The 26757-nt window shown below is 44.9% G+C and overlaps 1 long non-coding RNA gene across 1 annotated transcript in view; it reads left to right on the top strand.

The window, feature by feature from the left end:
- Positions 1 to 26757, top strand: part of LOC139598156 (uncharacterized) — a 73336-nt gene that overhangs the window by 12400 nt on the left and 34179 nt on the right. The window contains exon 2 of the long non-coding RNA XR_011681814.1: positions 18992 to 19168. This is a non-coding gene — a long non-coding RNA (uncharacterized lncRNA). The remainder of the gene's footprint in view (positions 1 to 18991; positions 19169 to 26757) is intronic.

Consider the following 26757-nt stretch of genomic DNA (forward strand, 5'->3'; position numbering starts at 1 on the left):
TCCCAGCCTTTCCTCACACGAATGATTCCAGCCCTTAATCATTTTAGTAGCCCCTCACTGGATTGGCTCCAGTATTTATTTGTCCAGAACTGGGTAAGCAGTGCTGCAGCCCTGTCTCCCCAGGGCTGAGTAGAGGACATAAATCACCCCCTGTGTGTGCTGGTGGTGGTCTTCTACCAATGCAAGTTGCTGGAAATATTTGCCTTCTTTGCATCAAGGGCACACGGCTCATTCATGTTCAGCTTTGTATTCACCAGTACCCAGATCCTTTCTGCAGAATAGCTAAACTTACATGTTACTCTGTTTTGCCAGAGAGATACAGGTAAATGAAAACGTTCTTATCAGTAGAGTGATTTTGCTTTTCTTTAAACAGGCCCTTTGATCAGAGCTGTGTGAAAGAGCTACCCCTGCATGGTTGTATTTGAGAGGGCTGTAACCTGTGGTACACCTGAGCTGTGATATCCCAAATGCTGCTCCCCTCTCCCAGCACTGTGTTGAATGCGTGGTTTCTGCCATTTGTGCAAACATGATGTGTGACTCAGCCTGGTGTTAGCTAGCCATGAACCAGCAGCAAGCACACCAGCAGGTCCATCAGGGAGAGCTCAGCAGAGGCACTGGCTCAGGCCTGGGGAGCTGTGTTAGCCCAGCACAGCCCTCCTAGCAGGGCTAATTAACCTGAGCCTTGCTTGTCACTGCTCTCCTGCTGCCAAAGCTGGAACTGGTCTGGACAGGGATGAAGTGCACTGCACTTATTGCATGTTGTAAATGTGCCTGTACGTTGCTGTTTCACTCAGACTGAATTCCATGGAAGGGTTTGGATACTTAATTCTGTGCCACCAGCAGGAATTAAGCATCTAGCTCTGCCTGAGGATCTGGTCCTGAGGCTCCTAGGTCAGTGTTGCTCAAGAGATATTCAATATGATTCAGTGGATATAAATCACCATTGTTCTCTTTATCTGAAAAAAGGTTGCTTTGATTTATACCAGCTCAGGAGCTGGCACGCTGTGTGTGTAGGAGAATGCTTGCATTCCTCCTGAAGCCTGTGCTGTGTCTCAGAGTGATCTGTATTCCACTGCAGCATAAAGTTTTTTCAAAATTTGGGAGCCATTTGCAACTTCAGTGCCATGCTGTGACATGATGCATTGCTTTGTAAACAGGGCTTTAAACAACTGAGGTCTTAAATCCATAAACTGACTGAGGCTTGGCAATGCTTTGAAAATCTCTTTGCCAAATAACATGCATTACAGTACCCTCCAAACAAGATCTGACTGAAATGTTCAGGTTCCTTTTGACACTCTACCAAGACAGTATGAGAGTACCTAGGGCTTATTTTCCCTAAAAATAATAAGAAAAATGTATTTGTGCTATGTGTAAAGTGATGCATCTGAAATACATGACATGCTAACTTCCTTTGATGTTTTATTTCCTCTAGGAAAACATCCTTAAAAAAAAAAAACAAACAACAAATTATTGTTATCAATTTTGTGTCTGGAACCTGTTTGCCTAGGCATCCCCCAGATGTAATATCCTCCCTGAGACACTTCAACATTTGTGCCTCTTCTCTTCACTCTCAGCTCCCCGATCTCCAGATGGAGCTCAGTGGGGATGGTTGCTGTAGGTACTGATTTGTCTTCTGTTATTTTTGTGAACACATTTCAATTCATCTGCTTTCAACAGTTGGGGTTGTTTTTCCCCTCCTCTTCATGAAGACATGGTTTTATTTTTCTGCAGTTTTACTTTTCACTAAGGCATCCATACAACCTTTCTAATTCATCATTTCACAGCACTTTGCTGCTTTTAAACACCAAGTTATCCAGGAGCACTCATGTTTGTCAAGTGATGTGGCTGCCTCACAGAGAGCTCCAACTGCTGTCCAGGCTGTCAGTCATGAGCCTTCTCCAGCCTTGATTAGAGTGGTTACATGTGCTGCTCTGCATTCTTCTCTGAGACACATGCTTAAGTCTTAAAAGCAGGGAAAAAAAAGTGAGAAGTGAAAAAGCAGAGTTCTTTGACACAGGTTTGATGTGATTTTTGGCTATAAAATCCTTAGTCCTGTAAATTCTGTTTGTTTCAAAGACACAGCACTGAAAGCTGACTGTGCAAGTGCCCATGGACACAGGAGCCCTCAGGTGCATGAAGCAGTTTGGTTTTCCTACTGCAGCCACTTGAAAAGCAGCAGTTCCTAAGTGTCATACCCAGCGATGGCCTCGTTGTGACCACATGCCAAATTGAAGTGTATTGAAAAATCTGAAAGAAAACAGGAGTTTCAGGGAGGCAAAAGCACACTGGTGCAGTGTGTTCAAAAAATAATAGAGAACATTTTCTGGGTACACCTGCATGTCATTCAGAATGGAAGCAGTTAATAACCCAATTACTTCACAACGTCCTCTTCAGCTTCCATTTCCATTCACTTTTACAGCAGAATAAGGGCTGTTTCCAAAGTTCCCAGACATTCTTAGAGCTACCTGGTGAATCATAAATCTGCAGACAATGTTCTCTGAAAGCCAGCAGACACAAATGATGTAAAATGAACTCCTGCCTTTTGCACCAACACCTCTCAACATTTATGTTCTCCCTTAACTGACTTTATGGACTCGAGGAAGGAGCAGTATATTTTGGGATTTTTGTTGTTAGGTTTTGTATCACTCATTATACACCCAACTTTTCATATAAGAAGAAAGTGCTCTTCTGTAATGGTCCAGAGGCCACCTGGCACTTGAGGAAAACCAGGAGCTAATACCCAGAAAATACAAAGCATGTCTGGAGGTGGGACAGTTTTATACCTTCCTTCAGGGCACAAAGCCAGATCCATCATACATTATTTATCATATACTGAGCAAACAGAGAGAGCAAATCAAGATCTCAGCCAAATCACTGATGAATTAGGATGCCTGTATCATCCAGCCAACACTGCTGACTGAATGACTGTAAGAACCCATCTGTGCCTGGGGCCACCTAATTGTGGAGGTTATTGGCAGAGCCTGATTTGGGGCCAGCACAGTGGTGCCCATCCTGTCATTTTGTCGTTGTTCCTCTCAGATCTATCACTCAACTTCTCTGCACACAATCACAGTCAGAGCTGTCTCAAAGGGGAAAAAATTATGTTCAGTAATAGATCTCTTTGGTTCTCTGTATGCATGGGCTTGTGGAACCTGAGTGGTTATTGAACCAACAATCAGTGCCACACCACTGGAGATGGAGCCTTTTTTGAGCTGTTGTTTAATTTTGGCATGCACTGCATGAAAGAGCAGCAGGGTGGAAAGGGTGTTCTTCCCTCCTGCCATTCTTCCTTCAGATTCATTCCTAGGCTTTGAGATCCTTGGCTGCCCAGGATGTGATAAACAGCCATTGCAAGCCTTTGACAGATAAGCAGGAGGTTCTGAGGGAGGAGGATATACTGAATGTGAGTAAGAAAGGCTTTATGCAAACTGTTTTTTACTTTCATGTCCCCTGGGGTGGGCTCAGCTGAATTCAGTTTCCATAAGGGGCTCTGATGCCAAGATATGTCCAGCCTGGAACATTTCCATCCTTTCCTCAAGCTGCACAGCGTTAGCAGGAGAATAAGAGCAGCTGTGGCCTCTGATTCTCAAGTCCTGCTTGCTCCTGGAGCTCCTGAGCAGCTCCAAAGTTTGGCTCTTGCCTGTTTCACAGAAACATGAGGTGCAAGCAGCCCCTCCTAGGTCTAAAACCAGGGGCTGCTTAGAGAAATTTCCTTCAACTCCTCTGTTGGTGCTGTTGGGTCAGGGAGAGAGCCTGGTGTAGCCCAGATTTGGCCACTGCTGGTTCTTGAAAATGCCAATAGACAAAAGTGTGGCAAGCAGGCAGATATCTGCCTCCTTCCCAGGCTCTGTTTCTCAATAGAATGATAAAAAAGTGGGAAAATTTACAGACACAGCATACAATAACAGAATTATATTTGGAAAAAATTATGGAGATCTTGTAGAAAATCTATAATTTGCCTGAACAATGTGAGCAAGCAAATCACCTTCTATCTGACTCATTATGTCTTATTGAAAACTGAATTGTAAGTCTTCCTTGTTCAAGCATGATTGAGACTTACATGTCTCTTGTTGGCAAGATTTCCTATTGAGCAGAGTAGCAGCCAAAGAAAATGATGGTACAATTTTATGTGATTAGGACAAATCCTTAAAAATCTGGGCAATTTTCAGTAACTATGTCAAGACAGTAACTAAAACAGAAACTTTGACACTTGTCAAAGCTTCATTGTTGGATCAAACAAATGTTTCTAATTGGTGGAGTCAAACTGTGTTTATTCATATCTCAATGTTTTCTTCAGTTTTGGTTTTTTCTTGTAAACATCTGTTATTTTTCTGTTACTGCTTACGTAGTCTTTTTGTGCACATTTCCACAAGTGAAAACATAGTTCATTCCTCTTCAGCTTCATTTAGGGGGTCTTCTGCACCGTTAATTTTTTTCTCGTAATTTTCTTTTCTTTATTATTTTTCAAATGAATTCACAATAACAATTGGGAAATAATTAGGATAAGCCAATAGGATTTACAAAAAAGCCTTGTGTTGGAGATCTTGTCATGCCAGTGTGGGTATTCTGTACATCCCAGAGATGAGAAGGAGAAAAACAGAACCAAGTCTGCAAATGAATCTTAAGCTATTTCCTTCTTCAGCAACTGGAAATTTAAACATTTAGCTCAAGGAAAAAAATTAAAGCAGACACTAAAGGAAAGGAAAACATAAATATCTGGTAGGTTTGCTAATAGTCTTTGAAGGCATAAACAGTGCTGGGCAATAGACAGCCAGGGGAAATGCAAAGAGGAGGTTTTGGAGCTGGTTCATCTATGCTCAGGCACTGTCCTTGTCAGTCTCTTCTGGTTTGGGATGAGCTCACAAGGGTGTGCCATCAAAGCCTCAGGCTGTTGAGTTGTCTCCATCTGTAAAAAGTCTTAATCCTGTTTACTTCCTCATGGATGTCTGCACCTGATTTTTGCTGTATTTATCTTGGAACCATCCTGGGTTTGCAAGCACAGGGATTCATCTGCCCTGCTCTGCTGCCAGCCTGTTCAAAGATCATGAGTTTCTTTGTTTCAGGTGACTTTATACTGTTGGCCAAGAGTTTCTTCTTCTTCCTTAACCCCTTGTAGTTCATCCTTCTCTATGACACCCAACCTAGCATCTTCAAACTGCCACGAGGAAAGGACGGGACCCTGACACACACACAGGTCACAGAGGGGAGAGCTGTTGCTTGGGTTTGTTTGCTGTTAGCACTGGACAATATCAGACTCTCTAAAAGCCTTTTTTGGTCAATTTGATTTGCTGTCAACATGCTAATAAAATCAACTTCTCACATACATTTCTTTTGTCATATCAGAGGGAGCTTCTGCCAGTCCAGCTTTGAGTTTTTCTCTGGGACATGACTGTGACTGTGTTATTTTTCTATTCTTGATGGGCAGGTTCATGATTGCATCTTGTAATAAACTCCCCTCAAATCTCAGGTTGCTTTCTGAATGAAATTGCTATTACATGTAAATAGTATATATATGTCTTTCTTTATTTTATCATCTTCTGCTTTACATGTCTGTCTAATGACTCGGTGCCTTGTTATCACAGCTCCTATTTCTTTTTTTCCAGTAATAATTATTAATTATCTGGTTTCTTTTAGAAGTCTAGTTTTGTCATCTTTTATATTTTTCTGTGCTATGTTACCCTCCACAATTCTCTAAACAGATTTTAATACCAGAAATTGTTAGCTGCAGTTTACATGCCCTTTGATCCAAAATGTCACAGGCTAAATATTTAAGTTAGACCAAGATGTCCAGAAACATTTTGTGTCACTTTAATTTTAGAGCAAAATAAAATGTTTTTACTCCATTTTTCATCAGCCTTCTCTCTTCTGTTTTTAGCATCAATATTCGGAAAACACTTACTACATTTTTTTAAAATTTGAAATCAATGAAATTGTCAGGATAAAAATATGATGCAGCTGCAAGAGTGGTAGTGCTGAAAAAATATATTGCTGTCTCCTTCTCCAATCCAATATTCTCCCTTGAAGTGAAATCCCTTGCAAAATTAAAGCCAAACTCAACCTGAAGAATCACCTGCAGAAATATCCTGACTTGGGCTGTCAAACAACTCTGACTTTTTAGTTTTTAGTGTGGAGAGTGGTTCAGTAGTTTGTTTCTTAAGCAACACTTCATGTCTTTCATAATTTTACCCAGGTTATTTTTAAAACTATTTTGGTGAGACCTAGGAGCAGAGTTGCAATGGTTTTGATCACTGCCTGCTTCACCCAGCAGTTGGCCAAGATAAAATGCTACTTACTGCATTTTTTACCCTGCTAAGTGCATGATTCATAGAGGAGTAACAAAGGTAAAACTTGTAGGAAAAAAACCCAACAAAAACCACAAGAATCAAAGCCCTGTGAGTAAATACTTGCACCAATGAGCACAGAGCAGATGTGTGTGATGTTCTGAGGAGAGCTCAGATCCCAAGGATGGGATGAGGATGGGCCCAGCAGGGAGCTGTGGATGAGCACCTTCAGGGTGAAATACTTTTCCTAATATAGACTCCTGGAATCTATGAGATACATATACAATATCATAATTTCCTGTGCTGTAACTTACATCCATTGCTGTGAGCCCTTCTGCCAAGATTTAACTCTTTCAAGGCAAAGTTTAATAAACAATCATCAGTGTGTTACAGATACTACTCCAGTCCAAATAATAAGCAGAAGGGCTCTTCTTGAGATGGAATTATTTAAAATGAGCTTCTTAAGGGTATTATCATGCATAAAAAACAAATTGGAACCTACAAGCACTGTAACCTCTGAGGAGGTGTTCTGAAATTCCCCCAGACAGCAGCACCCTCTGCAGATGTGTGTGAGGCTCGTGCAGCAGCACGGTGCATTTGTAGGTGAAGCAGTGGTGAACACAGCAACACTGTGCACAACAGGTTGTTTAAAATAACAGGCAGAAGGCCCCAAAAAGGAAGTTAAAGCTGGAATTTGATTATGTGTGGGCATTTCCACAAGAGAGAGGGGCAAAGAAGTTGGCTGCATATGGAGCAGGCTGTTCTCAGGTACCCTAAGAAAAGTCCCCAGTGTGAATGAGGAGCAGTGAATACAAGACATGCAGTGTCAAAACAGCTTTCCATTATGGTTGGCTCATTTTAAAAAGCTGAGCTGGGTTTTCCTGGGTGTTTAAAGTATGCAATATCTATTGATTTCAGCTGGTGTTGGTACATGCTTGACTGTTTCAGAAGTGTTGGAGCAGCTGCTGTGCCCAGCCTGCTGCACATAATTGCTGAGCACAACAATCTCAGGGCTTGTTTGGGTTCCCTGCCCTTACCCAGCTCACTATCTATTGCCTTATCCTTGCACTGTAATGCCCTTAGGACAGGACCATCTCTTGTGTTGTGTGCAGCAATTGAAGTGATAAAGATCCTGGCTGTGCCTGGTGCTTCAAGGAACTACTGCAAAAAAATTCCCATAATTATTTATTAATATGGTATGCATCAATGCAAGACATTTCATTGGCTTTAACAGGCTTTGGATCAGATTCCTTAGTACCTCTGGCCTATTTGGGTTCCATTATTCATGAAGGAACATGTTTAATTCAGAGTTAGGGTTCTGCCAATACAATGAGCATACCTTGTGCTTTTATCTGTGGATACAGAAGTTATCCCTGAGCTTGGAGCTGCTGCATCTCTGTGGATGGGAGCATGGCAGATTCCCTTCTCAGGATGCTTGTGTTGGTGTGAAATAAAGGTGGAGCTTTTCCACCCAGGGTGAAGGATTTTCTCTCTTTTGTCCAATGAAGGGCAGTGCTTGCCTTGGGCCTAAATGGCAGCTTTGCCAAGTCAGCAGAGGAGTTTAACAGGTCAAAGCAAGGGTCATGCTCTGCTCCATCCTATTTTCATTCAGGGGTAATCTTCTTGTCAACCTTCCATTATCTTTTCCCCAGCTTTTACTTGAAGATAAAAAGAAACAGCTTATAATTCATTACAGTTCATTAAAATGAAAATAAAATTTATTTTGCATCAAAATGAAAAAATATGACTTGTTCATTATTAGCATATAAATGGTATTTTTTATGTCACTCTGCCACAAAATCACTTACATTTTCAATGATCACAGCACACAAAATTAATTTTTGATAGCCTTTTGTGATTTGGTTGAAAATTCTCATTTCTTTTTGTGCATTAACAGCAAACTGTATCCACTGCTATTCATACCAAATTTTAGATAATGAAGCAATTAAAAATACATGGATTGAAGATCTTATCTCATTTTTCCTCTGGCCTATTTCTGCTTCATTATTCATGAAGGAATATGTTTAATTCAGAGTTAGTAATTGCAGATATATCTAGTATAAATTGTGCCTTATATTCTTTTACTCAATTTCAATTTATTTTAGCAAATAGATCTATGGGGAAAAAAAGAGCAGGAAAGACAAAAGGGCAAAAACTACATCTCAGTGTCTCCAAACAAAACCTTACAGGTCTATTGCTTGTAAAGTATGTCTGCAACTCAGGGAAAAGTTGAGGCAATGAAGCTCTGTACTTGGCATATTAATAATCTGGCATTTGTATCAAATGGCTGAATTAAATTATTCTGATTTGAGGCAGTTTGAGAGGCCTCATGCCTCAGTGTTACTGTCATTCTGCTGCTTTATCCACAGAGTCAAAAAGTCCCAAATCCGTGAAAAGCAGAAATAACAGAGATATAATAGTAGAAAATAGCAGAGTCAAAATAAAATTAAGGTGTTTTAGGCAAAGTAGAGGAACCTTTGTTTGCCAGAAAGTGAAAATGAGTTTGGCTGGTGTGTTTCCATGTGCCTGGAGTGAGAAGTGTAACAGCTTGATAAAACATTCAGATCCTGAACCCATAAAAATCACGAGAGCTGTCACTGGGTTTGGGATCCAAGGCAATAAAACCAGTCCCTGCAGCAGAGTGGGCTGGGAGGGGGCTACCAAAGGCTGCTCCGGGGCCAGGTGGCTCCTGCCTGCCCCTGCCAGCAGCGCAGGCACTCTGAGGGAGTGGCAGAGGACACGGGGCAGGAGAGGGCTCGGAGCGGCCACGACACCCCAGGGCTGCGAGGACAATGTCCCCAAAGCCCAGCTCCGGTGGGGCCAGGCTGAGTGCAGGAGCTGGGGCACCGCTGAGGGTTTGGGTGGTGCCTCTGGAAACAGCTCTTCCTAGGGAGGTGCTACCAGGATTAATTTCACCAGGAACTGTGAAGGTTAATTGCTGGTGGTTACTGCAGAGCCAGGGTCCTCTTGTTGGGTTGTAAGCTGTGCTTAGGAGTTGTCACAACAACCCCCTTGTCCTGAACCTTCTGCAGAAGAAGAGTGGCATAATGTGGGCGAGGTTCCAGCTGTTCCTCTGACCACGTGTTAGAGTGCTTTGGAAGAATCTTTTGTTGGAATTTCTGAGCACACAGTCCCAAAACTTCCTTTATACCAGCGGAACTTTATGTACAAATGTCTCAGACTTGAAATAGAGTTTGTAGAATTAACAATTTGGATTTATTAAACATTGTGATCAGCACTTTCTGGTGCAATTAGTAATGCAAATATTTCAGCCCAGTTATTTGATTAAATGAATAACTTGCAAAGTGATGCACAGCCTTTTCTGCGTAGTCCTTGATTCATAATTTCAATAAGTTAATTAATTACAATCTTATTTTCTCTCTTAATGAATTCTGGTTAGCTTTGATGGATTTGGAAGCCTTAAACATGTTGTGAGTGATTCTCAGTTAAAGTTTCAGAGGAGTTTTGTGCTCTATAGAGAGTAGGTTTTGCAAACTCTCTATCACTCACTCTGGTTGAAACTCACTGTGGGCTCACCACACGCCGGTGAAATTAAATATTTCTTCCAAGTGCATGACATCTGTTTTCCTGGAATCCTGTCTTTACAAAGAGCAGTAAAAGCAGATTTCCTGGAAGTGGGACTGGTGCACAGAGAAGGAGTTTCCAGCAGGGTTATGCTGTGGGATGGCTGTGGCTGTGCTGGAGCTGACCTGCTGATGGCTGCAGGGGACAGGGGACATCAGGGTGCTACCAAGCCAACAGTGGTGCCTCTCTAGGAGGAGACAACTTCTCACCAAATGGCCCATGCTTTTCCCCACTTTGGCATGGTGCTTCACTTGCTCCTGCAGTTTGACCTTGATTTTTTTTTTCTCCTACTCTGTCCTGTTTGGATTTGGTCCTTTATCTTTTACTGTATCTTTCCAGATTTAGGCTGATTTTGGAGAAAGGTAGAAAAAGGCCACGTGTATGGAGATTATTCCATTGTCTCAGACCATATCTCCTCCATCTCCTCCTCCTTTTACTATCTCCTTTTTTGCCACATGAGAGTTTCTGATCTCTGCCTTGCCCCCCCATCACCACAATTTACTCCCTTTCCATTGTTCCCCTTTCCTCCATCCTTTTGTGGGAGGGTGGCATGACAGAAAACACCATTGAGCTCAGTGCAGTCATCTTCTTGCCCTCCATTCATGCTGCAAAGTAGGTGGCAAAAGCAGTCCCAGCAGGTGTCCTTGAGAGAGACCTGGAGGCTGGAGATGGAGAGGCTCAGACACTGAGCTAATAACCATCTCTAATTAAGAACTGGGTAATTCAGATACCCATCAGACACACTATCTGATCGTAAGCATGAGCTTGGCACAGGCCTGGGTCTTCCCTCCTCAGTGTCCTAGTCTGCAGTGAACGGTCATCGAAACAGTCCCACAAAGCAGGGCTTCATCAGCTTTGCTTCATTAGAAACTAATTAGAACCATCACCCCAAGCTGGAAAGATACCTTTGAAGTACAAATATTTCCTCAGCTTTTCTTAATCAAGGCTTTCTTTTTATGCCCCTCTATATATGCTGATTCCAGCCAGCACATGAACTAGAAGTCCTGGAAGGCTGGGAGGGAAAAACTCCACTTGCTGTATTTCCAATTGGATGAAAACCAAAAATCCATTGGAAATCTCATGATTTCCAGCAAAATGTACTGGCCAAGAAAATCTGGAGAAATTGCAAAAAAGCATCCAGATGTCTGGATAAATCCCTGGACTGAAAAAAAAAAAATCTGTGGAGATTTTTTGTTCTTAATACAGAGAATAAAACCTTATTTATCAATATTAGTAAACTGCTCAAAGAGCATGGTGCCTTAAAGGCAAAGAATTAGCTGTGTTGTTTGTGTTGATAAACTTATGGGCCTGAGGGCTTGTTTGGCCTGGACAAACAGATATTCTAATAGGAAAGCAAATTGTGAAAGACAACTTATTCAAGAAGGTAACCTGTACAAAAGAAAGAGGAGTGTGTGTATGGTTTTTCTCACCTCTCCCACACTGGCCAGGGAATGTGCTCTACCTACAGCCCAGCACTGTCAGTGTCAGGAACAGAGTGCAGGGACACCAGTGCCACTGTCCCCTCTTCCTCATGTACCAGAGGTCAGGACAAGTGGGGTCCACACTGCCCTGAGCTGTGGTTGGAAGTGGGGAACATTACCTGAGGCACAGATGCAGGATGGGGCCTTTATTCATACATTTTCAAGATGCCTCCCATAAATTCACTGCAGAGTGGCTCAGATCTCTGAAGAGCAAGCTGTGACGTGGCCTTGCTATTTCAGATGTTTTTGTTGTTTGCTCTCTACATCTTTATTAGCAGCACTCTGTCAAGGCTGCTGCATTAAACATTGATCCACCTTGACAGTGGGAGCAGGGTGTGCATACTGAAGGGCAGGTGTCACCCCTTGCCAACAGCATCCTTCACTCACAGATATTTAACCATTTCTTAGGCTCCCAGGAATGACACATGGGAAAGGACTCAGGAAAGGGCCACAGGTCCATAGAGGGTACAGAATGGCACTGCTGACTAAAGCAAGGCAGAGTGGAAAGCTGCACTCTTGAATTTCACACCTGGAAACCTGCCAAGCAAGAAGGAACCTCAACCAGCCTCGCTGCTCTCCTGTCGAGGTGCCGTCTGTTCGCTCACATTTGCCAGGTGGGAGCTACTTATCATTTCATAGCAATTCTGCAGGCTGAAGCCTACTGACCTGTGGGGAAATTACTCAAAGGGCATTTTATAGCACTTGAAGCTTCATCTATGCCTAGTGATGGGCTCACTGCTCTAGTTTTGAAGGTGCTTCCTGCAGTGATTCTTTCATGAATTGCCACTTCATGGCATAGTTTCAATTTCTAAACATTCTGGGATCCCCTTGAAATAGCCTTAAGGGAAGTGGCAGGTTCTGAAAGTCTTGATGCCCTCTTGAAAGCAATTCAGATGCCAAATGTTGGTCTCAGTGTTGGGAAATGAGCAGAGGGCTCTGCCTGGCGTGGTGGTGACTGAGGGAGAAGGGGTCTGACCTTTGAGGATGTTTGAAAGGGAAAATACTAATTGCTGTGTTTCTGTGAAGGGCGTGATGAGAGGCACAGATGGGCAGGGTGTTTGTTTCTTTGGCTTCTTGTTTTTAATTTAGCTAAAGGCACTGGGAAATTTCATTGGCAGATAAGAAAAAATCTACAGCAACCTAAGCGAGCCACATAACCCTGGCAGCTGCCTTTCTGAGTATTTTAAACTTCCCACTGCAAAACTCACCCCACCTTCCTAAGTGGAGCAATCTTCTCACAGCCCAGGTTCACTGGGATGCTCTCATTTTCTCATTGTTTATCCAAAGTGCCATGAAATACTAATCTCTGGTAGCTTTGTCCCTCCTGAGCAGGGGTGCTGCTCCCTGGCTTCTCTCTGTGGCTTTTCCTGAGTTTGTCCCAGGCCTGCCTTGCTCAGGGTGTGTCAGTGATGTGAATCCCTGGCTGCTGCTGGGTGTTCTGTGGCAGTGGCAGTGATGTGGATCCCTGGCTGCTGCTGGGTGCTCTGGCAGTGTCAGTGATGTGGATCCCTGGCTGCTGCTGGGTGCTCTGTGGCAGTGGCAGTGATGTGGATCCCTGGCTGCTGCTGGGTGCTCTGTGGCAGTGGCAGTGATGGGGATCCCTGGCTGCTGCTGGGTGCTCTGTGGGAGCGAGATGGGAGCAGCGAGTGCTGGCAGACACCCCTGAGGACACGTCCCCTCTTGGAGCAGGGGCCATGTCCCTGCCATGCTGGCCCTTCCCTGCTGCTCCAGGCTCTGCAGACCCTCAGAGGCCCTGCCTGGAGCTCTGGCAGGGCCATGGGGCTGGGCTGTGTGTCTGAGGGCTTTCAGAGGGCCATGGGGCTGGGCTGTGTGTCTGAGGGCCCTGCCTGGAGCTTTCAGAGGGCCATGGGGCTGGGCTGTGTGTCTGAGGGCCGTGCCTGGAGCCCTTGGCAGGGCCATGGGGCTGGGCTGTGTGTCTGAGGGCTTTCAGAGGGCCATGGGGCTGGGCTGTGTGTCTGAGGGCCATGCCTGGAGCTCTGGCAGGGCCATGGGGCTGGGCCTGTGTGTCTGAGGGCCCTGCCTGGAGCTCTGGCAGGGCCATGGGGCTGGGCTGTGTGTCTGAGTGCTGTGCCTGGAGCTCTGGCAGGGCCATGGGGCTGGGCTGTGTGTCTGAGGGCCGTGCCTGGAGCTCTGGCAGGGCCATGGGGCTGGGCTGTGTGTCTGAGGGCCGTGCCTGGAGCCCTTGGCAGGGCCATAGGGCAGGGCCCATGTGTCTGGCAGCGTTGCAGGCGCTGGGAGGAGGCTGCAGGGCTGCTGCGGTTCTGTGCCAGCTGGCATGGCAGGCACTGAGAGGGGACCAAACCAAACACACCCCAATTAAATGGCCCAGATAAAACTTCCCACAGCCCCACCATTCCTTCATGTTCTCCTGGCTTCATAAAGTAACCTTGACTTCAAGGTATCTGCTCACTGCGTGTGCAAATTTGGCTTGAACATCTGATAACTTTTATTTGTAAGTCTTAATTTTGGCAGAGTTTATGTGTGGGGTTTTTAAAAATTTATTTGAATTCTCTGGCTAAGGAAAAGTTTGAGGCTTAAATTACACAGTTGCATTAACAGCAGTCTGTATGTTAACTACAGTAGTTGGTGGGCTTTGAAAGGTTTGCTATAAATCTCCTCAACTCATGGCATTTATATTCACTGTGGCTGCTGCTGCAGGACAGCCTGACACCCAGTGTGTGTGCTCTGTGGGGGAGGAGTGGGACTTGTCCCATTTTGGTTCAAGCACAAATATAATATATTTTTTCCTCCCTCTTCATCAAGGGCTTTTAATATGAGAGCTAAGATGGGCATTTGCAACTTTTTTTTTTTTTCCCCAGGGTTGAACTCATGTGTTTCAACATGAAATTTTTAATCCAGCAGTAACGCCTGGGTGTTGCCTGGACCTCCAGGGACTGCTGGCATGTGTTTCTCCAAAACTGATGTGCCTGTTGCAAGCAATTGTTCTCTGAAATCTGTTCAAGCTCTCAGCTTGTTCTCCACAACCTCCCCACCAACCTGACAGTGCCTCAGCTGCTCCTGTGATGGAAATGCTTGATGGCATGTTAATTAATGCATCACTTGTAATTTCTTTGCAGTCTTCCATCTACCTGGCTCTACCCTTGTCTTTTCTCATCTCTTCTCTTTGGGTGGTGACCCCTCTGGATGACCTGCCTCCATGGATCTGTGTGTGCACCAGTCATGACACTGCTCCTGAAAAACAAAGCTTGTGAAAATGTGAGAGAACCCCACCAGGTGTGCCTGGGAGGCCACCAGCTCACTGTCAGGAGATGCTGGGGCATGGAATAGCACACACAGCTGCCTGTTCCCTCCTCCTTGTGCCCCTCACCCTATTAAGAAGTGAGCAGTCACCTGCCCATGACGATGCACCCATCCAAACCCAGATGTCTCTGACTGCATCACATACATGAATAATTTTAGCACCCTTTCCTGTCCAGTTTGAACTTCTGTCACTCCAAGAAGGACTCAGGAAGGATCTCATGGAAGTTCTCCCTGCTGTGGGTATTCCTGGTCTCCATCAGGAGCTCTGGAATCTCTCCATGCTCTTACATCAGCTGGCAGATGACTCAGGCTGGGTGTCTGCACTTTCTGTCAGTGCTGAGGACACAGCTGGGTCAGGGAGCTCTGCTCAGCCTCATCTTTCCAGAGTGAGGAAAGAAGGCTGAGCCAGCTCCTGGTGTCCCTCCAGTGGGTTCAGGAGGGTGTACCAGTGTCCCACAGAGTCTGTGGGGCAGGTCTTGTCTACATAGTGTTGGATAAGATTAAGATGTGGTCAGATATCTTTCTTCATCTATGACACACCACCTCCCACCTTCTATTTCTTCATTCATCTGTGGAAATTCTAGTGTTTGTGCCAGTGAGACCGCAGCAAAGTCTTTTTCATCTTGTCCCATTGCTCATTCTGGAAAGCTGGGCCAATCTCATTCCCTCATAACCTTATAATATCAGAAAATGAAGTCCAGGGTTTCCTTTCTTCTCTGTAGTTCTATGGTTTCTCTTCTTTTCCCAGAATTTGTTAGCTTGACCATCCTGAAATTCTATTTTTGAGAGGTGTACTCCTTCTGGGTGCATTTCCTTCATGTTTTAGTTATACCTTTGGGGTACTTGGTTTCAGCTTTTGGGCAAATGATCAGCAGGATAAGAAATAACTCAGTAATACATAGTGAGGCATGTCAGTTGTTCTTAAAGGTGGCAACCTTCAAAAGAGTTAAGATTACTTTTATGGGAAATAAATTCTTGTTCAGTCCAATGGACAGAAGAGGCTGTGGATTAAGTGGGGCCAGTGCCTAGATAAATTACTGGAATAGGTTCATGGGGAGAAAAATGTCAGGAAAAGTCAAAATGGGCTGCAGGCTGCTGTCCTGCTGCCTTCTGGGTACATGAGTGCAAGTGGGAGCTGGAGCCCAGACCAGCACGTCGAGGATTATTCTTTACACCTGGGTGACTCTCAGGCTGGACACTATTGCTTAACAGAGATCAGCTCAGTGTCTGGTGTTTCTCATGCAAATAGCACTGGAAAGCACCTAACAGGAGAAAAAAACCACAGGGAAATGGGGAAAACAAAATAGTTAAAGTCCTAGAAAAAAAGCCTTGTGTTTTGATTGAGTTTTAAAAATAACTGGAGAATGAGAATATGGAAAGGTGAGGAAAGACTGCTTGGAAATGGTCTGTGAGGAAAAAGTAAATTTAACCAGATTGAAAGGGGTAAGGAGAAAAGAGGGAGTGATGGGCTCAGAGAGTCTATGGAAAGGGCACAGTGAAGCCAGGATTGTCCGTGAGAAAATGGAAAAAAAGGTGGTTTTGGAATGAGGAAAGCTACAGGAGTCATGTGAAGAAAGGAGAAGAAAGTGTCACGTATATATATATTTTTTCCAAGTGAATTTACCTCATTCACTTTTCAAACAGGAGGGTGAAAGTCTCAAGCAGGCAAAAACTCTTTAAATTTTCATTGCTTTCAGCTTCCAACCACCCTGGAAACCCCTCAAGATCAGGCTCTCACAGTAATTCGGCACATCTGCCTCTGGCTCCAAACGTGGGGGAGGCTTGGCTGTGCTCCGGGCAGCTGCTGGGACAGCATGAGAACATGAAACCAGAGCCAGTGCCCTGGAGCACAGGGAAGGGTGGGCTCTGCTTGCACAGCAACAGGCTGGAGAAAGGTTCCTGCCAATTCTCATTATGTTCAGATGGATTCATCTATCACTTTGTGGTCTTTCTGCTGACACTGTTTGTGAGGGGTCAGGCACCCCCTAACTGCTGGTGATGGGCAGCTTTCCATCCTGAAAATCCCACTGGAAGAAGTGATTTAGGATTATGGAAATCGGTAGCTCACCCTAGAAATTCTTGTGCAGTACACTTAAAAAGGAATTAATTGTATGGTTACATATGTGTTTGTAGAGTATCCAGGCAAACTCTAAGTACTGAGCTTTTGGGCTTGTAATCCTGCAGAATACGAAGGCTTTTCACTGGAAATGCACTTGGTTGATAATTTTCAACATTAAGCCCAGCTGCTTCCTTGCAGGCATTTTAAGTGTTTGTAACTCTACAATTTTTTACCTTTTCTAGCTTCGTAATCATGCAGTTTTCCCTTCACTAGGTAAGAGCAACTTCTTGATGGGATTACTGTGGGTATTTTTTCCCTCAGTGAAGGTTAAATGCAGCAAGGGGCAATGGGAAGAAGTTGTGGGTTTTAGCTTACCTTCCCAGGGCAGTCTGAAAGTTCAAACATATGTATGAAATAATTAAAAATTGCTTTGAAAATGTCATTTCCTTTTCTGGATCCTGGATTATTTGTCTCTGTTGTCTGGATCATGCACCACCTGAGCACACCATGCACACACAAGATGAGTTGCTGGAGTACCTTACCCTCTTGGGGTAAAATCAGTATTGGGAAAAGCATTTTGTTTTGCATTTAGATCTTTGGTCTCTAACGCACTGAGTGCCTCTGCACTGAGTTCCTGTAGCTACATGTGCCTTGCCTGGTACATGAACATCTCTGGCCAGATGTTCAGGTCATCTGCCAGCCACAGGCCTCTTTCTGCAGACCATTCTGCCAAACAATGTGGTGTCAGAAGAAGGGGAAAGCAGGAGTTTGTACCATTTTGTGATCTGTGGTGTCAGTGGCCTCTTGCATTTGACATTCCAGACGAGCAAATCCCCAGCTGGAGCAGCCCAGCCTGCTCTGATTTCATGTGTGCAGCACACAGGCTGCCCCTGGTGTGAGATGAACAGGCTCAAGGAGCCACATCACCCTCCTGTGGGGTGGCAAGTGCCTGTGCAGTGTCCAGCATGGGGAGATCCCCCCTGTAGCTCTCGAGCTGCTCCATCTGTCCCCTCCTGGCTGGCACAGCCTGAGCTTTGCCTTCCCCTCTGCAGGACCTGCTGCAGTGGCAGCAGAGCTTCAGACACAAAGCCCAGGGCATCTCTCAGCAGAGGCTGTGACTCCTGCCCATGGCCCACGTTCCCCCACAGCTGTGGAGCCACAGGCCCTTCCCTGCAGTGGTTACAGACTGGAATTTCCCAGTGCTGCCGTGATTTCACAGCAGCAGTGCCAGGCTCCAGCCCCCTTGTGCTGCACTCTGAGCAGATGTTGGAAAGCTTAATCGAGGCATTAGATCCTGCAGAGTGCTTCAGCCAGCACAGTGGCATTTTGCAGCTACAATAATCTCCCCTTAGCACTTCCAGTTGTGTCACTGCTGCAATTAGCAATGAGTTTATAGCACTAAAAGGGACCAGTAAGAGCACTGGGGCTGGTTCCTGGGCACTGAGCAGCAGGGTTTCTAACTTTCACTTATGATCATTAGGGCTAAGGAAAAATTACACTGACCTTTAAAAAATGACCAGGGAATTGTTAGAGTGCATGGGATTTAGGAACCAAATGTTCTTCTAAGTTCTTTGTGATATGGTAACCTAAATCTGACATCCCTTTAAAAATCTCAGTGTTAGATTTCACTGAAAGCAAATGGATTTTTCCTAGAATCATAAAAAATTGAGGCTAAAAGGGAGTTCTGGAGGTCGCTGTTTTCAGCCCCTTGATGAAGGCAGGTAGTTTTAAGTGCCAAACTCTGCTCTTGACACAGAGCTGAAGTAGGAGAGAGCCAAGAAGCCTTGAAAGCACTACCAGAGAGTTCAGTGACCATTGGAAGGGGTCATACATAAATAACTGATACTAACTATTGAATGGTCCTTCCTGGTCCAAGCCATTGAGCCCTTCTCCAGGCTCTTCTATTGTATACAGGGGATTTTGATGTTTTCTGTGCTCACCCGAATGGTGTTGGAGTTTGTACAGATGAAGTGTTCAGCTGACTGCTGCTGGTTACCCTTTGAAGCTGCAGTTGTGCAACAGCCCTTTGGAAAGCTGTTTGGGGACAATATCCTCTCCTTGAATCCCAGGATTGTTTAGAAAGGTGGTGTAAACACACTGGACAACTCCTACTTCAGGCACTGATTCCAAAGGAAAGATTGAGTTTTTTATGACATAAGCTATTTTTTTATATTCCATTGTTATTCCCCTGCTCCATTATTAGCTTGACCTTTCTTCCCCATCTCATCTTTCTTCCCCTGTAAAAGAAGAAAACTCCTCTATAAAACAGTGATCATGGTTAACTCTGGTTTCTCTGCCCACAGCCCCTCTCCTTCCCTGAGGATGCCACGCCAAGAGCCCTGCCATGGCCTGGCATGTCTGGCTGAAGGTCTGCATGGCAGTGCTCAGACATGAGCTTGTGATGTCCCTGTCCTGCAGTGGTTCAGATGGCTCTGAAAGAGCATCTGCTTCTTCAGCACACACAGCTACTCATTCAGGAGGTGAGTGCAGTTCTTTTTGTTAACAAAAAAGCCCAGCTTCGAATCCCAGAGAAATATTCCTGCAAATGGCCTGTGGCTCATGGAGGAGCTCTGTGGACACAACATTCACTCCCAGTGGAGACCCATTTAGGTGATATTTATTCATCACTCCTGGGAGGTAGGGAGTGGAAGTAGGTGCACTCTGACATCCCAACAAAGAATATTTTAATTTTTTTTTTCCGTTTAAAAGTGTAACTTACCAGTGTAAATGAAGAACAAAATGGAGAAAAGTCTGTGATGAAATATTTAAGTTCTTCACATCTTGGTTTTTTCATCTCTGTACCTCGGAGGGACAGCACACTCTCAGAGGCTGCTTTGTAGAGCTGGGGAGCAGCAGCGTTTTGTCAGAGCTTGCAGCACCTCCCCTGCCTGCAGCCCTGTGCTGCTGCCAGCTGGGGCTCCTGTGCAGGGGGAGCCAGTGCCCAGTGCTGCATCCCAGCCTCCCACACAACCACTTGTTACCAGAAGCTGAATTAATCAGCTTGGAAAATTTATTAGGTTAGGAGGAATGACAGTGACCCAGAGAATGAACTCTGGCAGAGGGCTTGAAACAGAAGTTGGGCTTCTGCTTGTCCCCAGGAGAGTTTTGAAGTGTTTTATTCAGGAAAAAGCCTGCAACAAATGGCACCACAGAAATGTGGGAATGGCTTGGGGGCTATGAACTGGTGAGTATTAAGGTTGGATTTCCAGAGACATCTGTTTATGCCATCCTTGTCCCTCTGTAAAATTCAGCGGAGAGCATTTTACTGGTCCAGCTTTTGCAGTAGGTGAAAGAGAGGCACACAACCCTGTGGAAAGACAAGTTTTAGGGGACTACAATGGATGCAGGGACCCCTGTTGCCTCACCACCTGCAGCCCTCACCCTGTTCTTCAGCCAAGCTGCCCAAAGACTGCAGCAGCCAGGTTGGGTGAAGAGATAGGGACACTCTTTGCAAAGAAGTATGATAAGATGGGAGAAAGAAAATCATACCTTCCAGACCCTTGTTCTGCAAAGTCACAGAGGCAAATCAGAATATGTCTGAACAGTCTGAACCTGAGCTTTTGTTTCAGGCATCTAAGAGAGTTTTTCATTGATGAGTGTGTCTCTTGTCTCTACATGTGTGCATGACTGCCAGCAGCTCAGAAAGGTTTTGCCTTGGGAGCCAGCAGAGATGACATCCCACACAGTACAAATGAGATGCTTGCACCATTCCCTGATGTGCTTACAAAAATTCACAGCAAAAAGCTTTCCCTCCCTGCTTCTCTCATGCCATGGCTGCAGTGCATGCTGAGCCCTCAGACTGGCAGAACTGAGGAGTGCCCCTGCCAGCCCCTGCCAGCACCTTCCAGCACCTTCCAGCACCTTCCAGCCCCTTCCAGCCCCTTCCAGCCCCTGCCAGCCCCTTCCAGCTGCCCATCCTGCAGCTGCCCTTCAGGCTGTCTCTTGTGTCTGGCCTGAGGATGCCAGAACAGCTTCCAGGCATCTGCCAGACACAGAGACTTCTGCTCTTTGTCTGGAGAAATGGACTGCACAGACTAAAAGACAAAAATCTGTTTGTTGGCATTCATGTAGTATCAAGAAACACGAGAATCAGAATTACTGACAGGAACAAAGAACAAAGACATTAAGCTCCCAGTTCTGGTCTTTTTCTGTGCTATTATACCAGGAAGAAAACCCACTGTGACAAATGGACAGTTGAAATAAGAAATGTCATTACACCAGGCTGCTCTATTATGAAAACATGCCTGGGCAGGTAAAACAAAGACATGTGGCTTCTTTATCTTTGGTGTTAAATAGTCCAAATTTCACCTTCAAGGTAAAGTATTTCCTGGCCTGTAATTTGTAGTGGGGTTTTGATTTCTCAAATCAGCTGGTGTTCTTCATTCATTATAAACATGGATTTAAAAGCAGAGAGTAAAACCATCTAGGGCTAATTCATTCCTGGAGATGTTTTATCAGGAGCTGCAGTCTTCATTATCTGAATTTTCTATTAGTTGCTGGAAGGTGTGCATTTCTCATAGAAACTACCACATGAAAATGTGAATAACACATAATAGAAAAGTGAGGAGGAAAAAAGGGCCTCTGACTGCCCCTTCAAATGGAGTTTCACAGCTGAAAAACGGGCAATACCCAGTAACAAGCTTCCGGTCTGCTCAGCTGCATCTGTAATATTGGCATAGATTTTGAGCTTGTTTTTTTCCTTGCATCAATATTTTATCCTTCTGTCACCCACAAGCAGGTTCTTGAGTGACTTTTTGGTCATGCCCAGGGTGGTACTGTTGCTTCAGGGTGCTGTGACACAGAGACAGCCTCACCTAGATGACACTTTAGGTACTGAGCTCAAGGAAACCAGGGGATGTGGGCAGTGCTGCAGCTCACCCAGCACCCACAGCAAACACAGGGCTGGCAGCAACACCTCTGTCATCAGTGTACGATCATGAAAGCACAGCCTGGCATAAGGGACTGAATGGGATCTTTGCAAAACTCTGGGAATTTGAGCAGTATGGGACTATGGAGAAGAAGGTGAAATTATGGTACATCAGATAGTGCCCTTGGTCACACCACGGTGGATGAATTGCTCTTCAGAAAGGAGATAGGTGTGTGGTTATGTGAGTCCTGAGGGTTTGTAATTGCAAATATTATGGCTATTTTTATTGCATTAATATATGAATTAATATATCATTGATATAACATAAAATATATTAAGTAATTATATTAATATTGAGCTGGCAGGTGAGAGCTGGATGTAGAGATTAGTTCCTCCTCATCCTGCTATGTTATGCAAACCCATAGGAAAATTATTATCTCATTCACTTAATAATATATTGAATAATATCTTATACTCTCAGCTAATTATACCTGGATCAGGTGTGTATAAATTAGCTGCTGTCATACATAGCAACCAGGTCTGAAGAGAAACAAATGTCTGATTCAAATCTGACTAAAATCTGATAAATCTGGCACAGCTGCAGCCTGCAGCTTCACATTGCACCTGGAAGGGAGTGATGTTTCCTCGGTCCCCATAGGGAGCTGTGGGATTTAATGGATGTTAATAAGATATTTGGGAGCCACAAAGGCTGGGAACTGAAATGAGCATTGTGAGTGATGTAAAGCTGATAGACAGTTAAAGAAAATGGAAGAAAATGAATTGAAATCTCAGTGAGACAACTCCACCCTGACCCAGAAAGTCAGTATCCTCCAAACTTCACATGCTCCCGTGCAATTCCACTGAAAGCATTGACTGCAAATGCCTCTGTGCTTTGTATTAATCCTCAAGGCAAAAGTAAGGTCACTGCTGCAGAAGAAGTGGTAGCATTTTCATTTTAAAACAAGCCTAGGGCTTATTGAATCTTGCTCTAATTAGGAGGTCTTTTTTTTCCTCTCTGTTCTCCTCTCTGCGTCGTGCTGCAAGGCCGGCTTGTTTCCTTGGCCTTGAAGCGGGGGGAAAGCTTTTGTTGGAGATTTTTAAACTTCACAGATCTTTTGCTTCTGGCTTGTGTTTGATGGCTGTGCACAGGTCACAGGAAGCAGGCTGTGAGGAGACGTGTCTGAGTGGTTTAGGAGCCCCTGAGAAGACGTGTCCTGCTCCCCTTGGTGCCGCACTGGGACCATGGCCCCTTGCACTGCTCGTGTCACCAAACACCGGGGCAGGGGGGCTGAAGAGGGGCCCTGGCTCCCTCTGGGAACACTCTGATGGTTTGGAGGCAGTCACTGAAGCTTTGTGATTCAGGGCATTCTTTGGGTGAATTTTAGCTTTCAAGGCTTGAAATTTAAAAGCAATATGTTTGATCCCTGTTAAAAACAGGAATCAAAGGCCAAAGGAAAGCAACTTTGCCAGTTCTGCAGGTTGTGGAGTGACCAGCTGCCACAGGCTAAGCCCCCTTCTGCTGTGGTAAGGGAGGCATTGCTCTGGCTGGGGCACTGGTGGGTGTAAAACAGAGTTTCACTGGTGTGGTGGAAGCTCATTTATGGAGAGCTGTGCTTTCACCACCCAGGGCTCGGGCTGGAGTGAGCTGGATGTTTCTGGGACACAGTGCTGTGTTCATGGACATTTGGGGGCATTTCTTCTCAGGACTGGAGCTGATGTGGGGGTGGGTCCCTCAGACAGGCAGGGCAGGAGCAGGGCTGGCTGCAGCTGGGCTGGAGGGCTCATGGGTCACGAGTGCACCATGACTGATAAACTGTGTGAATATTACACCAGCCAAGTGTGCAGGGAGGGGCCTCATTTCTGTCTAGGCTACTCCTTTCTTAACCCAGAATGAACTTTACCAAGTAGGAAAAGGCTCCTTTTTTTGCTATCACACTGTCATCATCTTCTCTGGGTTTTTAATTTCCTCTGCCCCTGTCCCATTACACTAGATAAGTGTGCTAGGGAGATAAAAATCAGCTTACAACTTTATGGGCAATTGATTGGGAGAAAAAAACCAGAGTGCTGAGCATAGCTGGCTGAAGCCTGTATATAACCTCTTAAAAATTATTTACTAGATACTCAATAAAGTTTACCAGAATAGCCTGTTAAAATTGCAGAGGCAAGAGCCTCAGGGGAGATTTCCCTGCTCCACTCTGTGCCAGCCCAGCTGTGGCTGTTGGTAGCATTAGGAGTAAACACAGCTCCAATCGACACACAGTTGCTTTCTGTTTGCAGCAAATTTAAGTGTGATATTTATAGGCATCTCTGATCTCTTTTGATCCATTCTATCCATTTGAAGAAGCTGTGCTTTGAAAAAAACCACCGTATTCCTCTCTTCAGTGGTGGAATTAGAGAAAAATGCCAAGACACCAACTTTCAAAATGCTTCTGATGCCTTTAATGTTTATTTTAGTGCCTAAAAAATATCGGAGGGCCTGATCCAGCAGCAGGCATGGGTAAGGAAAGCAGCAGCAGGTCTTTTTGCACATGAGTTTGTGGCTAACATGTCTCTGTAGTGCCAGGCTGGGAGGTTATCACACATACTCCCACCTAGAACATGAAGTCCCTGCTGGAGCCCATCTGATGTAAACACATTTGTACCAAGCATGCTCCCCCTGTCCATGCATATTCATGAGGTGCCATAATGCTCTGTGCAGTGAGCACACTATCGGCCCTGACTGACAAATGGATCTCTGATCTAATGTATGGATGTCACACATGGATCACAGGAACTTTGGAGGGAAATGTGTTCCTGGGAGCCGAGCTGCTTGTGTTACAGCACAGAGCAGAGTGGTGCAAAGTCTCCTGAGCTTGGGTGGCACTCAGCAGCTGACAAACTGGAAACAAAGGAAGAAGAGGAAGCTGTGCTATGAGCAGGAGAGGCTGGTGCAAGAGAGGTGTTCAGAGACAAAAACAGCATGGCCCCCTCTGAAGTTCCTTGGCTGAAGCCTGGGAGACCACAGAGTAAGGCTGAAATGGAGTTTCCTAAGCATGTGGAGCTCAGCATGCCAAGGCACACAGTAACCAAGGTTCTCCAGCCCTATCTGAATGGTGCCTTCACACCTGGTCTGTGCAGCTACATCACAGGCAAGTCCTTTGCCTGTATTTAAAAAAAACATGATCTTGAAGGCAAAGGTGTTCATAAAGGATTTGTGCTGAGAACAAACCAGGATTTGTGCTGTATTTAAAAAAAAACATGATCTTGAAGGCAAAGGTGTTCATAAAGAATTTGTGCTGAGAACAAACCAGGACATGCTCAGGGTGTGGCTCGGGGGCAGCCAGACCGTTCAGCTGGTGCTGGATGATCAGAAACTTCTCAGCTCATGAGTCTTTCCTGTGCTGCAGATATTTACACATCCAGAGGGCTGTTTTGTGCTCAGTACTGAGGCTGAACAGGGCATAGCACAACTGATGCTGCTTGCTTTGTGCACACAATAAACCATCAACAGATGGTGGATTGCTTGTATCCTTTCCTCTGTGTAATTTCACAATCCTGCCCAAGCAGTCTCTAATAAGCACCACAGGTAACACAGAGGCTGAAGAACCCACATCATCCCTTCATATTGACAGTGCAGCATGAAGAGCTTTAATGAAATCATTGTTCTATTGATGCAATCAGACCGTGGCACATTGTCACTGCCCGCAGGGGTTTAGCAGTTAAGAGCAATCAGTTAAGTGTTAATCTTGTGCGGCACAAGAGCATGCTTGAGTTCTGAGCTGAAGAGCAAGTGATGATAGAAGCCATATAAACAGCACCCATAAAGGCAGCAATAATAACCTGGTGCAGTTTTTTCAAGATTGTGGTATCCCCTGTAGCCCAGCTTCTTCATCCAAATGAAATTCTACCACATGAAATCCATTGGAAAGCTCATGTCAACTCTGAATGCACATAATTGTTATGCCTCATTAATTTGGTGTGTTTATTTGAATCGGCTGGTGTGTTCCTAAAATATGTAATCTAGCATTTAAAAAAAATCTGATTGCTTCACAGAGCTTTGAATGGCTCTAAGTGAAAACTGCTCTGTTGCTCATTTGTCTTTCTCATTGGAATGCAATGGATAGCTCACAAATGAACAGGACTGGAAAGGTGTTTAATTTATGAACCAAGATGTAGTTCTAAATAATGCCTAATTAAATTCATTCATGACCTGGCATGTGATACCTAGCTTAGCCTGGGCATTGCAAACCATTAGTAAACACTTTAATTGTAATAATTGCCACTGGCAGTAATTATTTTCAGGAAGACAGCTAATTTCAATCAGCAGAGGGAATCTGAAAGGTGAGGAGCATGCGTCCTTGTCTTTTTGAAGTACCAATAAAAGCAGCTGCACAGCACAGTGGCAAATACTGGGCAGTGCTTTGTAGGAGCAAGGGTGAGGTTTGGAGAAGCTGGGGACACATCCCAGGCACTGGAGCCCCCCTCCTTCAGCAGCAGCCCCTCAGGCAGATCAAGAGGGAGCCATGGCAGGTGCTGCCAGCCCAGGGGCTGCAGGATGGGATGATTCTGGAAGATGTGAGGCACAGACAGGGGGATGTACACAAAATACCCTCCCTGTTACTGCCGTGGCTGACATGCAATGGCTGCCTGTGCTGTCTCTGCTGTCTGGGCCAGGAGCCAGCACCCTGCCACGCTGCCGAGGAGGAGCTGCCAAACTCTGAGGGAGCTGTTTAGGCTGGCCTGAACCACCTCCATGTTTGATTTCTGGAAGATGGAAAAACCTGGACCTCAGTCCAAAAACTGAGAATTGAGCATAGGATTGTTGTCAAATGCTGCAATTAGACACAGAGCTGTAGACAAGGAATAAAGTGTACCATTATTTCCTTGTTAAATTAACTTTTCCACCAAAACCCTGTGATGCTCACTGGGAAGATGTCACTTGTAATTTTTTTCCCTGTGCACTCAGCGTGGTTCCGTCTTACAGGCACTTTAGCACTGAATTAATTACTACATTAATGGATGTCTATAGTCCATTAGTAAATTAAGACCTGATGCTAATTCTCTTGGGGGGAAAGAGAGGGGTGTCTATTTAGTACCAAATTATTCAGTTCGTTGCCAATGGACTCTAAGTGTTCAAAGGCAGGAAGAGAAGTACATCAAAGACACTCTAATTTGAAAAGCATAGGGGACACTGATCTCCAGGCCTGTCCATGTTACAGGCTG

Source organism: Agelaius tricolor, unplaced genomic scaffold (assembly GCF_023055355.1).
Source record: "Agelaius tricolor isolate 1412-34295 unplaced genomic scaffold, bAgeTri1.0.p SCAF_19, whole genome shotgun sequence".
NCBI lineage: Eukaryota > Metazoa > Chordata > Aves > Passeriformes > Icteridae > Agelaius > Agelaius tricolor.